Source organism: Scyliorhinus torazame, chromosome 24 (assembly GCF_047496885.1).
Source record: "Scyliorhinus torazame isolate Kashiwa2021f chromosome 24, sScyTor2.1, whole genome shotgun sequence".
NCBI classification, from domain to species: Eukaryota; Metazoa; Chordata; class Chondrichthyes; order Carcharhiniformes; family Scyliorhinidae; genus Scyliorhinus; species Scyliorhinus torazame.
The window spans coordinates 39,933,479-39,944,924 of record NC_092730.1 but is presented as its reverse complement, the minus strand read 5'-3'; the positions used below and the strand labels follow the sequence as shown (position 1 = coordinate 39,944,924).

The following is an 11,446-nucleotide window of genomic DNA, read 5'->3' as shown; positions in this document are numbered from 1 at the left end:
AAGTGCGGACCATTGCGGGTTTCTCCTCATAGATTTATGTTTTATTTATACCCAACTGTGCGAAAGAAACGCAAAGAAGTTCGATTGAGGGATATTCAAGGGCCCTGAAGTAAAGCAGCTGTACCACGTGGTTAAGGGGATGCACAATAATCCATTGTGCTCTGTACACGTGGCTTCAAATCCAATCCTGGTCTGTAACGTATCTCTTGTGTCTCTGTTTGGTCCCCTCATGGGGGTTGTGGTGATCCACTGCAATAGGAGATGTAAGGAAGGGCCTGCACTACAGGTTCGCCGGTAGCTCCTGCCTGCTGGCTCCGCCCAGGGAGAACTGTATAAATATGCATGACCTCCAGTGCCCTGCCATTTCGCCAGCTGCAGCAGGAGGCCTCGCATCTGACTGTAATAAAGCCACAGTTGTACACAACTTTAGTCTTTGTGCAATTGATCGTGCATCAACTTATTACAGTCAGATTTCCCACAGAATGGATAGCCGAATTAACCCCGATCGCCTGCAGCTGGATCCTCACTCGCCCGACGGTAGGAAATACTTTACTCACTGGCTAGCATGTTTCGAGGTTTACATCAATGCGGCGGACCCCGTGCCGACGGAGGCTCAGAAGATAAACGTCCTGTACTCCAGACTGAGCTCCTGCGTGTTCCCGTTGATCCAAGGTGCCATGACTTACACAAAAGCAATGGAACTCTTCAAAGAACACTACACACAGAAGGCAAACATGCTCTTCGCCAGGCATGTACTTGCCACCCGCTCGCAGCTACCTGGTGAGTCCATCGAAGACTTCTGGCGGGCCCTAATTCCACTTGTCCGGGACTGTGACTGTCAGGCCGCCATGGCCGCTGAATACGCGAATCTCCTCATGCGCGATGCCTTCATGATGGGGATTGCGTTGGACCGCATCCAAGAATGATTGCTGGAAGGGGCCATGCTTGAACTTACGGAGATGAAAACCTTAGCGCTCTCCATAACGGTCGCATCCCATAATGTACAATCGTACCTCTCCCGCCGTGCTGCCCACCCTTCCACCCCTTCCTCCCCCTCCTGGACCCCGCCGATGACCTCCTCAGCGGGGGCCCTGCCTTCGCAATACGCCTGCACCGCACGCCGATCCACGCACCCCGGAGGTCCCCGCTGCTACTTCTGTGGTCAGCAGAAGCACGCCCACCAACACTGCCCGGCCCGCACTGCAGTTTGTAAAGCCTGCAGTAAAAAGTGACACTTCGTGGCTGTGTGCCAGGCCGGCGCAGTCGCTGCGATCGCGCCCACAATCGCCCTCTCCACCATGCCAGGCGCACCATGGGCGCCGCCATCTTGTCCCGACCCCGCAATGTGCACACCATTGGCGCCGCCATCTTGTTCCCCACAGGGTCCCCGGATATCTCGACATCGGAACCGCACCTGCTCGCCACCCGAAGCATCCGATGGTTACCCGCAGCTCGCTTCGGTGATGCTGGACCAATATTTCCCGCACAACCTGGCCACCATGTCGACGACGGTTAAAATCAACGGCCACACGACCTCGTTCCTGATGGACTCCGGGATCACCGAAAGCTTCGTTCACCCAGATACGGTAAGGCGCTGCTCCCTCGCGTTCCAGCCGGCCAATCAAAGGATCTCCCTAGCCTCCAGATCCCACTCCGTCCCAATCCGAGGCTTCTATACAGTCACCCTCACGGTCCAGGGCGTAGAATTTAGTAACTTCCGACTCTATGTCCTTCCTAATCTCTGCGCTGCACTCATGTTGGGCCTGGACTTCCAGTACAACCTCCAGAGCCTCACCCTCAAATTCGGCGGGCCCTTTCCCCCCCTTAGCGTTTGCGGCTTCGCGACCCTCAAGGTCTATCCCCCCTCCCTTTTCGCAAATCTAACTGCAGATTGCAAGCCCGTTGCCACTAAGAGCAGACGGCACAGCACCCAGGACAAGACCTTCATCAGGTCCGAAGTCCAGCGGCTGCTTAAGGAGGGTATTATCGAGGCCAGCAACAGCCCCTGGAGAGCCCCAGTGGTAGTGGTTAAAACTGGGGAGAAACACAGGATGGTCGTGGACTACAGCCAGACCATCAATCGGTACATGCAGCTTGACGCGTACCCACTCCCACGCATATCTGATATGGTCAATCAGATTGCGCAATTCCGGGTCTTCTCAACAATTGACCTGAAATCCGCCTACCACCAGCTCACCATCTGGAGGTCAGACCGGCCATACACTGCCCTCGAGGGGGACAGTCGCCTCGACCACTTCCTTAGGGTCCCTTTCGGTGTCACAAATGGGATCTCGGTCTTCCAAAAAGAGATGGACCAAGTGGTCGACCAGTACGGTTTGTGGGCCACCTTTCCGTACTTAGATAATGTCACCATCTGCGGCCATGACCAGCAGGACCACGATGCCAACCTCGATAAATTCCTCCGCACTGCCACCCTTCTCAATCTGACCTACAACAAAGAGAAGTGTGTGTTCAGCATGACCCGGTTAGCCATTCTTGGCTATGTAGTCCAAAATGGTCTTCTCGGGCCCGACCCCGAGCGCATGCGCCCCCTCATGGATCTTCCCCTCCCCCACTGCCCCAAGGCCCTCAAACGCTGCCAGGGGTTCTTTTCCTACTATGCTCAGTGGGTCCCAAACTATGCGGACAAGGCCCGCCCACTCATTCAGTCCATCCAATTCCCCGTTGCGGCCGAGACACAACATGCTTTCGTCCGCATCAGAGCAGACATCGCCAAGGCCGGGATGCGCGCAGTGGATGAGTCACTGCTTTTCCAAGTAGAAAGCGACGCTTCAGACGTCGCCCTGGCCGCCACCCAAAACCAGGCAGGCAGACCCGTGGCATTCTTTTCCCGCACCCTTCATGCCTCTGAAATTTGACACTCATCCGTCGAGAAGGAGGCTCAAGCTATCGTTGAAGCTGTTTGAAGCGGCATTGGAGGCATTACCTGGCTGGTAAGAGATTCACTCTCCTTACGGACCAACGGTCGGTAGCCTTATTGTTCAATAACACACAGCGGGGCAAGATCAAAAATGATAAAATCTTGCGGTGGAGAATCGAGCTCTCCACCTATAATTACGAGATCTTGTATCACCCCAGTAAACTCAACGAGCCTCCAGACGCCCTCTCCCGAGGTACATGTGCCAGCGCACATGTGGACCAACTCCGGGCCCTACACAACAGCCTTTGTCACCCGGAGGTCACCCGATTGTACCATCTGGTCAAAGCTCGCAAACTGCCCTACTCCGTCGAGGAAGTAAGGACAGTCACCAGGGTCTGCCAGGTCTGTGCGGAGTGCAAGCCGCACTTCTACCGGCCAGACCGTGCACGCCTGGTGAAGGCTTCCCACTCCTTTGAACGCCTAAGGGTGAATTTCAAAGGGCCCCTCCCTCCACCGACCATAACACCATATTCTCAGTGTGGTCGATGAGTACTCCAGATTCCCCTTCACCATCCCATGCCCCGATATGACATCTGCCACCGTCATCAAGGCCCTCAGCACCATCTTCGCTCTGTTCGGTTTCCCTGCCTAAATCAACAGTGACAGGGGATCCTCATTCATGAGCAATGAGCTGCGTCAGGTCCTGCTCAGCAGGGGTATAGCCTCCGGTATGACGACCAGCTACAACCCCCGGGGAAACGGGCAAGTAGAAAGGGAGAATGGGACAGTTTGGAGGGCCGTCCCCCTGGCACTATGGTCCAGGAATCTCCCAGCCTCTCGCTGGCAGGAGGTCCTCTTTGACGCTCTGCACTCCATCCAGTCACTATTGTGCACCACCACTAATAACACACCCCATGAACGTGTTTTTACCTTCCCCAGGAAGTCCACATCCGGTGTGTCGCACCCTACTTGGCTCGCTGCTCCAGGACCGGTCCTTCTCCGTAGGCACCCCTGACTCCACAAGGCGGACCCCTTGGTGGACAGGGTTCACCTGCTTCACGCCAACCCTCAATATGCCGACGTTGTTTCCCGACGGCCGCCAAGATACTGTCTCACTCAGGGACCTGGCACCGTCAAGTTCCACCCCAACACCCCCCCCCCACCACCAATGCGCCTCCCCACCCCCCCCCCCCACCTCCCACCATGCCGCCAATATTGACCCACCAGACCCCCTCACCTTTTCCGCACAAGAGGACGAAGAGGACTTCTGCACGCTCCTGGAGTTCCCCGATGACTGGCCAGCATCAGCACCGCCACCACCGCCATCAGCGCCACCTCCACCTCCGCCAGCACCGACTTCGTCGCCACCGTTACGCCGATCCCAACGAAGCACCAAAGCACCGGACCGGCTGAACCTTTGACGGACTCCGGACCGTCAACATGGACTTTTCTTTCCCTACCACTGTACATAATTCCACTAATTGTATATACTTTCATGTCACCCCCGCCGGACTCATTTTTAACAGAGGGTGAATGTGGTGATCCACTGCAATAGGAGATGTAAGATAGGACCTGCACTACAGGTTCGCCGGTAGCTCCTGCCGGCTGGCTCCGCCCAGTGAGAACTGGATAAATATGCATGCCCTCCAGTGCCCTGCCATTTCGCCAGCTGCAGCAGGAGGCCTCACATCTGACTGTAATAAAGCCACAGTTGTACACAACTTTAGTCTTTGTGCAATTGATCGTGCATCAAAGATGAAGTAAAAATGCTGTTATTTTTAACTTTTGTTTGAGGGCTGGCTCGGGGGGGCGGGGGGGGGGCGGGGGGATAGTCGAACACTGTCCACATTGAAACCACGTTAAAAAACGATAAGTACTTATTTCATTCTCGCTGTATTTGCGTCTAAATTCTGAGTGATAAACTTTCTCTTCCTCAGTTTGAAACTCACGAAGAGGCGCAAAAATTCTCAATTTATTATTGCGATGGCCGGGAACCGAACCCGGGTCAACTGCTTGGAAGGCAGCTATGCTCACCACTATACCACCATCGCTCACTGTTGGAAGACGTGTCCTTTTGGTTCTTTAGATCAGTTTGATTAACTGTTTCTTATCAAGTACTTACTTTGCGTAAGTTATTTCACTCCAATTTAAAATGCTCCTGAATGAAAGTGTCCGTGTCGCACGGCTCCTGTTCAGCCAGGAGATGGCACCAGTCCACAATAAATGTACATTCTATGTGTCATTACATAGGACACTTACTCTGGCCTGAGACCTTAACTCGTCCTGTGTCCTGATGCTGCCATTTTCACCCTGTTTAAGTAATCATAGAATACCTCCAATGCAGAAGGAGGCCATTCGGCCCATGGAACCGGTACCGACCCTCGGAAAAAGCACCAGATTTCGGCCTAAACGCACCTAACCTTTCAAATACGTCAGGATGGCTGAGCGCAGGTCGCAGTCTCCTCTGGAGGTCAGGGCTCGAATCCCACTCCTGAAATTGACTTTTCCTCCGCGAGGCACCATCCAAACCTGGAACCCCTCCCTAACAGCACAGTGTGTGTACATACACCATATGGACTTGCAGCGGTTCCAGAATCCCCTCACCGCCCATTCTCACGGTCAATTAATGTCAGACTGTAAATGTTTGGCCGAATCAACGACAATCAAAGCCAGAGCCCTTGTGATTAGCTGAACATCCACAGACTCTGTAGCTTCGTCCGGTAAAGTGTCTGTTCCCTAAAGAAAAATCTGGACTCAAATCCCAGCCCAGCCTTATTCCGTTTGACCACCTGTGCGATTGAGAACTTCCTCCACAACAGGGGGAAATGTGTTGGATTTCTAGTCGGAAAATATGCCTTTTGCAGGTTTCAATTCAGTAGAATATCTACAGAGATTGTAACGCAAGTACTGATTTTAGCTGCCATCATCCAGTTGTTAAATCTTTCCACTAGAAACCCACTGGATTTTCCCCTTTGACTTGAGTCCTGCTCCCAGAGGATCAGTTCAGTATTTTCAACAATATTATATTTTGAATGCTCTGTGTCCAGAGAATTGTGACGCTGAAATTGCTCACACTTCTCTCCATTGTTATCTACTCTGCAGGTATTGACTACACCGTCTAATGGAGACATGCTCGCAGGGCTGTGAGAGAGGCTTTCTTTCAGGCGTGAGGCCTCTTTTGGTCCATCAACAGCAACCGGATGCCTGCAGAGAAACTCGGAATACCGAGCCCCTCTTCCCAGGATGGACTTAATCAGGGACAAGGTGTTGTTTGAAGAGAGAATCAAAGGTCTGACGAATTGGTCTGAGATTCCTGGCGTTTTGTGAAGAGAACAAGGTGGTGGAGCAATGTGACAAGAGCAGGATACGAGTTTGGGATATTATCCAGTTTGTGCTGGGGGGCCTGCGGGAAGGACGTTGTCTTGTCTGCCCACCCAAGCTGAATGTTGGGATTGAGGTGGTGATCAGATTCCGAGAGGAGGGTGAAATCCTTTCACTGAGTTTCAAGCTCAGAGTTCGGTTGAGTGTCTTGAGTTACAGGAAGATACAGACGGGATGGTCAAATGGGCAGAAAAGTGGCTGATGGAATTTAACGCTGAAAAATTAGATGTGATCATTTGGTAGGGGGTTTTCGCAGTAACTTCATTGCAGTGTTAATATAATCCTATTTGTGACAATAAAGAATATTATATTATTAATATAGGATTAATGTTAATGGCCTGACACTGGGAAGTCCTGAGGAACAAAGGGACCTTGGAGTGTTTTTCCAGAGATCTCTGAAGGCAGAAGGGCAGGTTAATAGGGTGGTGGAAAAGGCATTTGAGATATTTGTCTTTATCAATCGGGGCATGGATTACAAAAGCAGAGAGGTCATGGTGGCGTTGTATAGAATGTTGGGGTACTGTGTGCAATTCTGGTCACCACATTATAGGAAATATGTGACTGCACTGGATGGGGTGCAGAGGTGATTCAGCAGGATGTTGCTTGGGATGGAACATTTAGGATATGAAGAGAGGTTGGATAGACTTGTTTTCTCTCTCACGCAGGAACAGAGATGACTGAGGGGTGATCTCATCGAGGTATACAAGATTATGATAGGTATAGACAGGGCGGATATGGAGCACCTGTTCCCTCAGTCACAAGGGGACACTATTGTTCTGTGATTCTGTTACAGATCAGATCTTGGAGGTATCGCTGTTGTATTCCCAGGAGGCGGTGGTCTGATTCGGAGAGCAAAAGCTTCCATCGAGGACGGGGTTCTCAATAAGAACAAACTGGAGGTGTGGGATGTTAGAATCTGCTCAGCACTGATTCATTTTTATTCATTGTTGTGTCCTAGAATAAACACGTGGATTGTAGCGGTCCATTAAAAACAAAAATAGAATTCGGAAATTTCTGGCCAGTAACTTCACCATGTCCACGTTACATCACTCAGCATCCTCAGCTGCATCACATCTGGTCCACGTTCCCTCAGCAGAGAGCAGTTTCACAGCAGAGAGTACATTTCCACTGGAGAGATCGCAGTTTCTCAACAGAGCGCACAGTTCACGGCAGAGATCACAGTCCCACAGCAGAGAGCAGTTTCTCAGTAGAGCGCACAGTTCACGGCAGAGAACACAGTACCACAGCAGAGAGCACAGTTTCACAGCAGAGAGCACAGTCCCACAGCAGAGAGCACAGTTTCACAGCAGAGAACACAGTAACACAGCAGAGCGCACAGTTCACGGCAGAGAACACAGTACCACAGCAGAGAGCACAGTTTCACAGCAGAGAACACAGTCCCACAGCAGAGAGCACATTTCCACAGGAGAGGTCTCTCTCTGATACAGTGTGTGAGTTCTCCCTCAATGCTCTCACCTTCTGACCTATTGCTCACGTGCCCACTCCCATGGTGTTGAAGTGTTTCCCATCAGTCCGTTCAGAACAATCCTTCAGCTGATATGTTGGAAATGTAATTTGCTGACAGAGACTATATTTCTAACATTTCACAACTGGCTGCACATCTGGACCAATGGACAAATACAACCTTCGTCCGTTAGTTGTTGCAGATGTTAAAGGTCCATGAGGTGGTTTGGTGAAGTCAGGTCATTTGGCGAGTTGGCCGAGAGGTGAAGGTGATGCGCTGCTAATCCATTGTGCTTTGCATCTGCGGGTCTGAATCCATCCTCCTCGATGGTCAATTTGCTGCATCTCCGCGTTGGGCCACTTATTGAGGGTGACCTGATGATTCATTCAGTGCATCCGGAACTAGGATGGAGTTTAGATTCGGAGTTCAACAGGCCTGAGGGGTGAATCTTCTTGCACCAATCTCTATACCGATATTCCTAATCCTCTGTCTGATAATCGATTTAAATCACGACACCAGCTTTGGGCAGGAGTTTGGCACCATGAAAACTTGCGGCTTCAGAAACTCCAAAACAGACGCCAGCTTCATCTGGGGCTCTGCTGGCAGATTTTGTCTTTCCAGAACCGGCCGCCCAGCCGTGAAAACAAGTTCATCAGATGATCTCATTACACTGTTAGACGGAAGAGCAGAAGTGGCCTATTGGGCCCATCCTGTCTGCTCCACCATTCAAAGAGGTTATGATTGACCTGATATAATCTTCAAACCCACTTTCCCGCCTTATCCCCATAATCCTTGATTCCCTTACTGATTTAATCTTGCGCATATTAACTTCCCCAGCCTCGACAAGTATTCGCTTAGAAACAATGTTTCCACAGATACACTATACTCTGAGAGAACAAATTACTCATCATTTCAGATTTAATTGGGCGGCCCCTTACTCTGAGATCATTCCCTCTGGTCCTAGACTCTCCCACATGGAGAAACAACCTCTCAGCATCAACCCTGTCAACGCCCCTGAAAATCTATTGAATCAGTGAATTTGAATGGTGAGATTTATTCCCTGTCCCAAAGAGTATTTCAGGCCTCTGGATTCCCAATCCAGTGAGATAATCTTTCATCCCTCTGAACAAAAAACAGTTGATTCAGCTCATTATTAAACATCTTGGGCCAGTGGGCCGATGAATGGCAGATGGAGTTTAATTTGGATAAATGTGAGGTGATGTATTTTGGTAGCTCAAATCAGGGATTGACCTAATCAGTTACTAGTAGGGAGTTGGGGAGAATTACAGAACAAACAGATCTAGGAGTACAGGTTCACAGCTCCTTGAAGGTGGTGTCGCAGGTCGATAGGGTGGTGAAGAAGGCATTCGGAATGCGAGGTTTTAAGCTCAAAATGTTGAATACAAGAGTTGGGACGTCTTGTTCAAGTTGCACAAGACATTGGTAAGCCCACACATGGAATATTGTGTTCAGTTCTGGTCACCCTATTTTCCGAAGGATATTGTTAAAATAGAAAGAGTGCAGAAGTGGTTTACAAGGATGCTACCAGGACTTGATGGTCTGAGTGAAAGGTAGAGGCTGGATAGGCTGGCACTTTTTTTCCTGGAGCGTAGGAGGCTTATGGATGATATCATAGAGGTCTATGAAATAATGAGGAGCATAAATAAGGTAATGAGGAGCATCTGGAACGGGCTGCCAGAGGCAGTGGTGGAGGCGGTTATCATTTTGTCTTTTAAAAATCAGTTAGACAGTTACATGGGCAGGGTGGGTATAGAGGGATATGGGCCAAATGCGGACAAGTGGGTCTAGCTTAGTGAAATAAACTGGGCGGCATTGACAAGCTGGGCCGAAGGGCTTTTTCCATGCTGCCAACATCTATGACTCTATGACTCTGTCTGTCTTCCTGACGACATTAGAATTTCCTCCACAGAATTGTATTGAACCGATTGATACATAATATATTATTCTATACTTGATCCAAGTCAAACAGATACTGCGGATTCATCAGGGGATAAACAAAATGCTAGGATGAGAGCGAATTGAATGAAAACAAAGTTAGAAGGAATTATATTCCATAAAAAGCCCTGCAATGCTTGGATGGAAAGGTGGAACTATGAGCTGAGGAGGGAAAAATCGGCTGTCAGCAAGTTCCACCGGATTTCTGTATAAAACGACCGCGACAGGACTCGAACCTGCAATCTTCTGATATCATCATTCGATTCATCGAAGTCAGACGCCTTATCCTTTAGGCCACGCGGCCACCTGCAGTGACGTGCGAGCCAATGTTTATCCCATGTGAATAAATACTGTGATCATATCTGTTTCCATAGAAACCAGTAAAATGCAGAAGGAGGCTATTCGGCCCATCGAGTCTGCACTGACACTCCAATCCTGCACCCCACTCATGAGAGGGGAGGGACGGATTTCAGGGGTTGGAATGGGGTCCAGAGTTGCTCCATCGGACCCAATATTCCAGTAGAGGGCAGGTGCGTGAGCTTTCGGAGGGTCAGTACAGACTCGTTGTGCCGAATGGTCTTCATTTGCACAATAGGGATTCTCTGATTCTATGACAGCAGCGGGTTTAGGTGGCGAAGCCCTTGTGCCATACTGCCCACTCCTGACACCATGGAGAAATTCTCATCTCTCAAAGACTGGCGACCAAGGACGTGTAACAAAAAATAATTTATTTACTGTTTGAGCAGCTGCTCCAGGCTTGTGCTCTGAGCGCGATCCGGGGAGAACACCTGATCATTTTAGATGCGGAACACGTAATCACGTGAGCATTCGGTCTGCACAGGCCTCCTTCTGTGCTGCCAGTTTCTGTGATTGAATTGCTTTAATTTGGAGCTGGACTGGGAAGTTCGGTGCTGTTCCATGTAAAGCAAAAATGAACTTCTAGGATATTTCCAATGTAACTTATTTTCTTCCGCAAACAATTGAATCAGTGAAATTGTGCGTTTCGGGAACTTGGATTTTCGAGTCTCTCAAGGCTTCTCTCCAAATCCAATGGTCATTTGTGAGGTAGATTCAACCGCTCCTCACAGAAACACCGGGGCACCGTTCATCGCATGAATGCAAGACCTTCCTGCAGTGATTCCTGGCCGGTTTTATAATGTTTTGTATGTTTTATAATGTTTAATGAATGACCTATTGAACCGAGCTGCGATGGTCGAGTGGTTAAGGTGTTGGACTTTCCCCAGCTGGTTCGAGCCCTGCTCCCAGCGACTGTGGCCGAAGAATTAATCGGAATTTTAGTAAACGGTTTGACACAAGGTTCGCTGCTCAGCAAATTATAATCTCCTCAGGAAGAGGGATAATAATATTTCTGACAGCAGCCCGGCTAGCTCAGTCGGTAGAGCATCGGACATTTAATCCCACGGTCGTGGATTCAAGCTCTATATTGTTTCATATTGGGTTCAAGCCCCATATTGGGCGCTTCCATCTCAGAATGTTGAGCTGACCGAACTGTTTTGATAACAGGAATACAAGGTTCTGTCCCTGGACTTGAAATCCAGAGGCCTGAACTAATCTTTCATGACAAGATTTGATAAATCTGGAATTGAAATTTCGTCTCAGTAATGGCGGAGAAAGGTTCTGATTCAGACGGATCACATTTCCACAACTGGGAACATATTTACACAACAGGGAATGATTTGACCCAACCACAGTGAAGATCTGTCAACGGCACAGTCACGGTTGCAGGACAGAGAGAACAGTTA

At 49.8% G+C, this 11,446-nt stretch overlaps 2 non-coding genes across 2 annotated transcripts; both read right to left on the bottom strand.

The window, feature by feature from the left end:
- Positions 1 to 4,860: 4,860 nt before the first annotated feature.
- On the bottom strand, positions 4,861 to 4,932 carry trnag-ucc (transfer RNA glycine (anticodon UCC)). Its single transcript has one exon. It is a non-coding gene; the product is annotated as a tRNA-Gly (tRNA).
- A 4,966-nt stretch (positions 4,933 to 9,898) lies between these two features.
- Positions 9,899 to 9,987, bottom strand: trnar-ucg (transfer RNA arginine (anticodon UCG)). Its single transcript is given in 2 exon segments — positions 9,899 to 9,934; positions 9,951 to 9,987. It is a non-coding gene; the product is annotated as a tRNA-Arg (tRNA).
- Between the last annotated feature and the right edge of the window lie 1,459 nt (positions 9,988 to 11,446).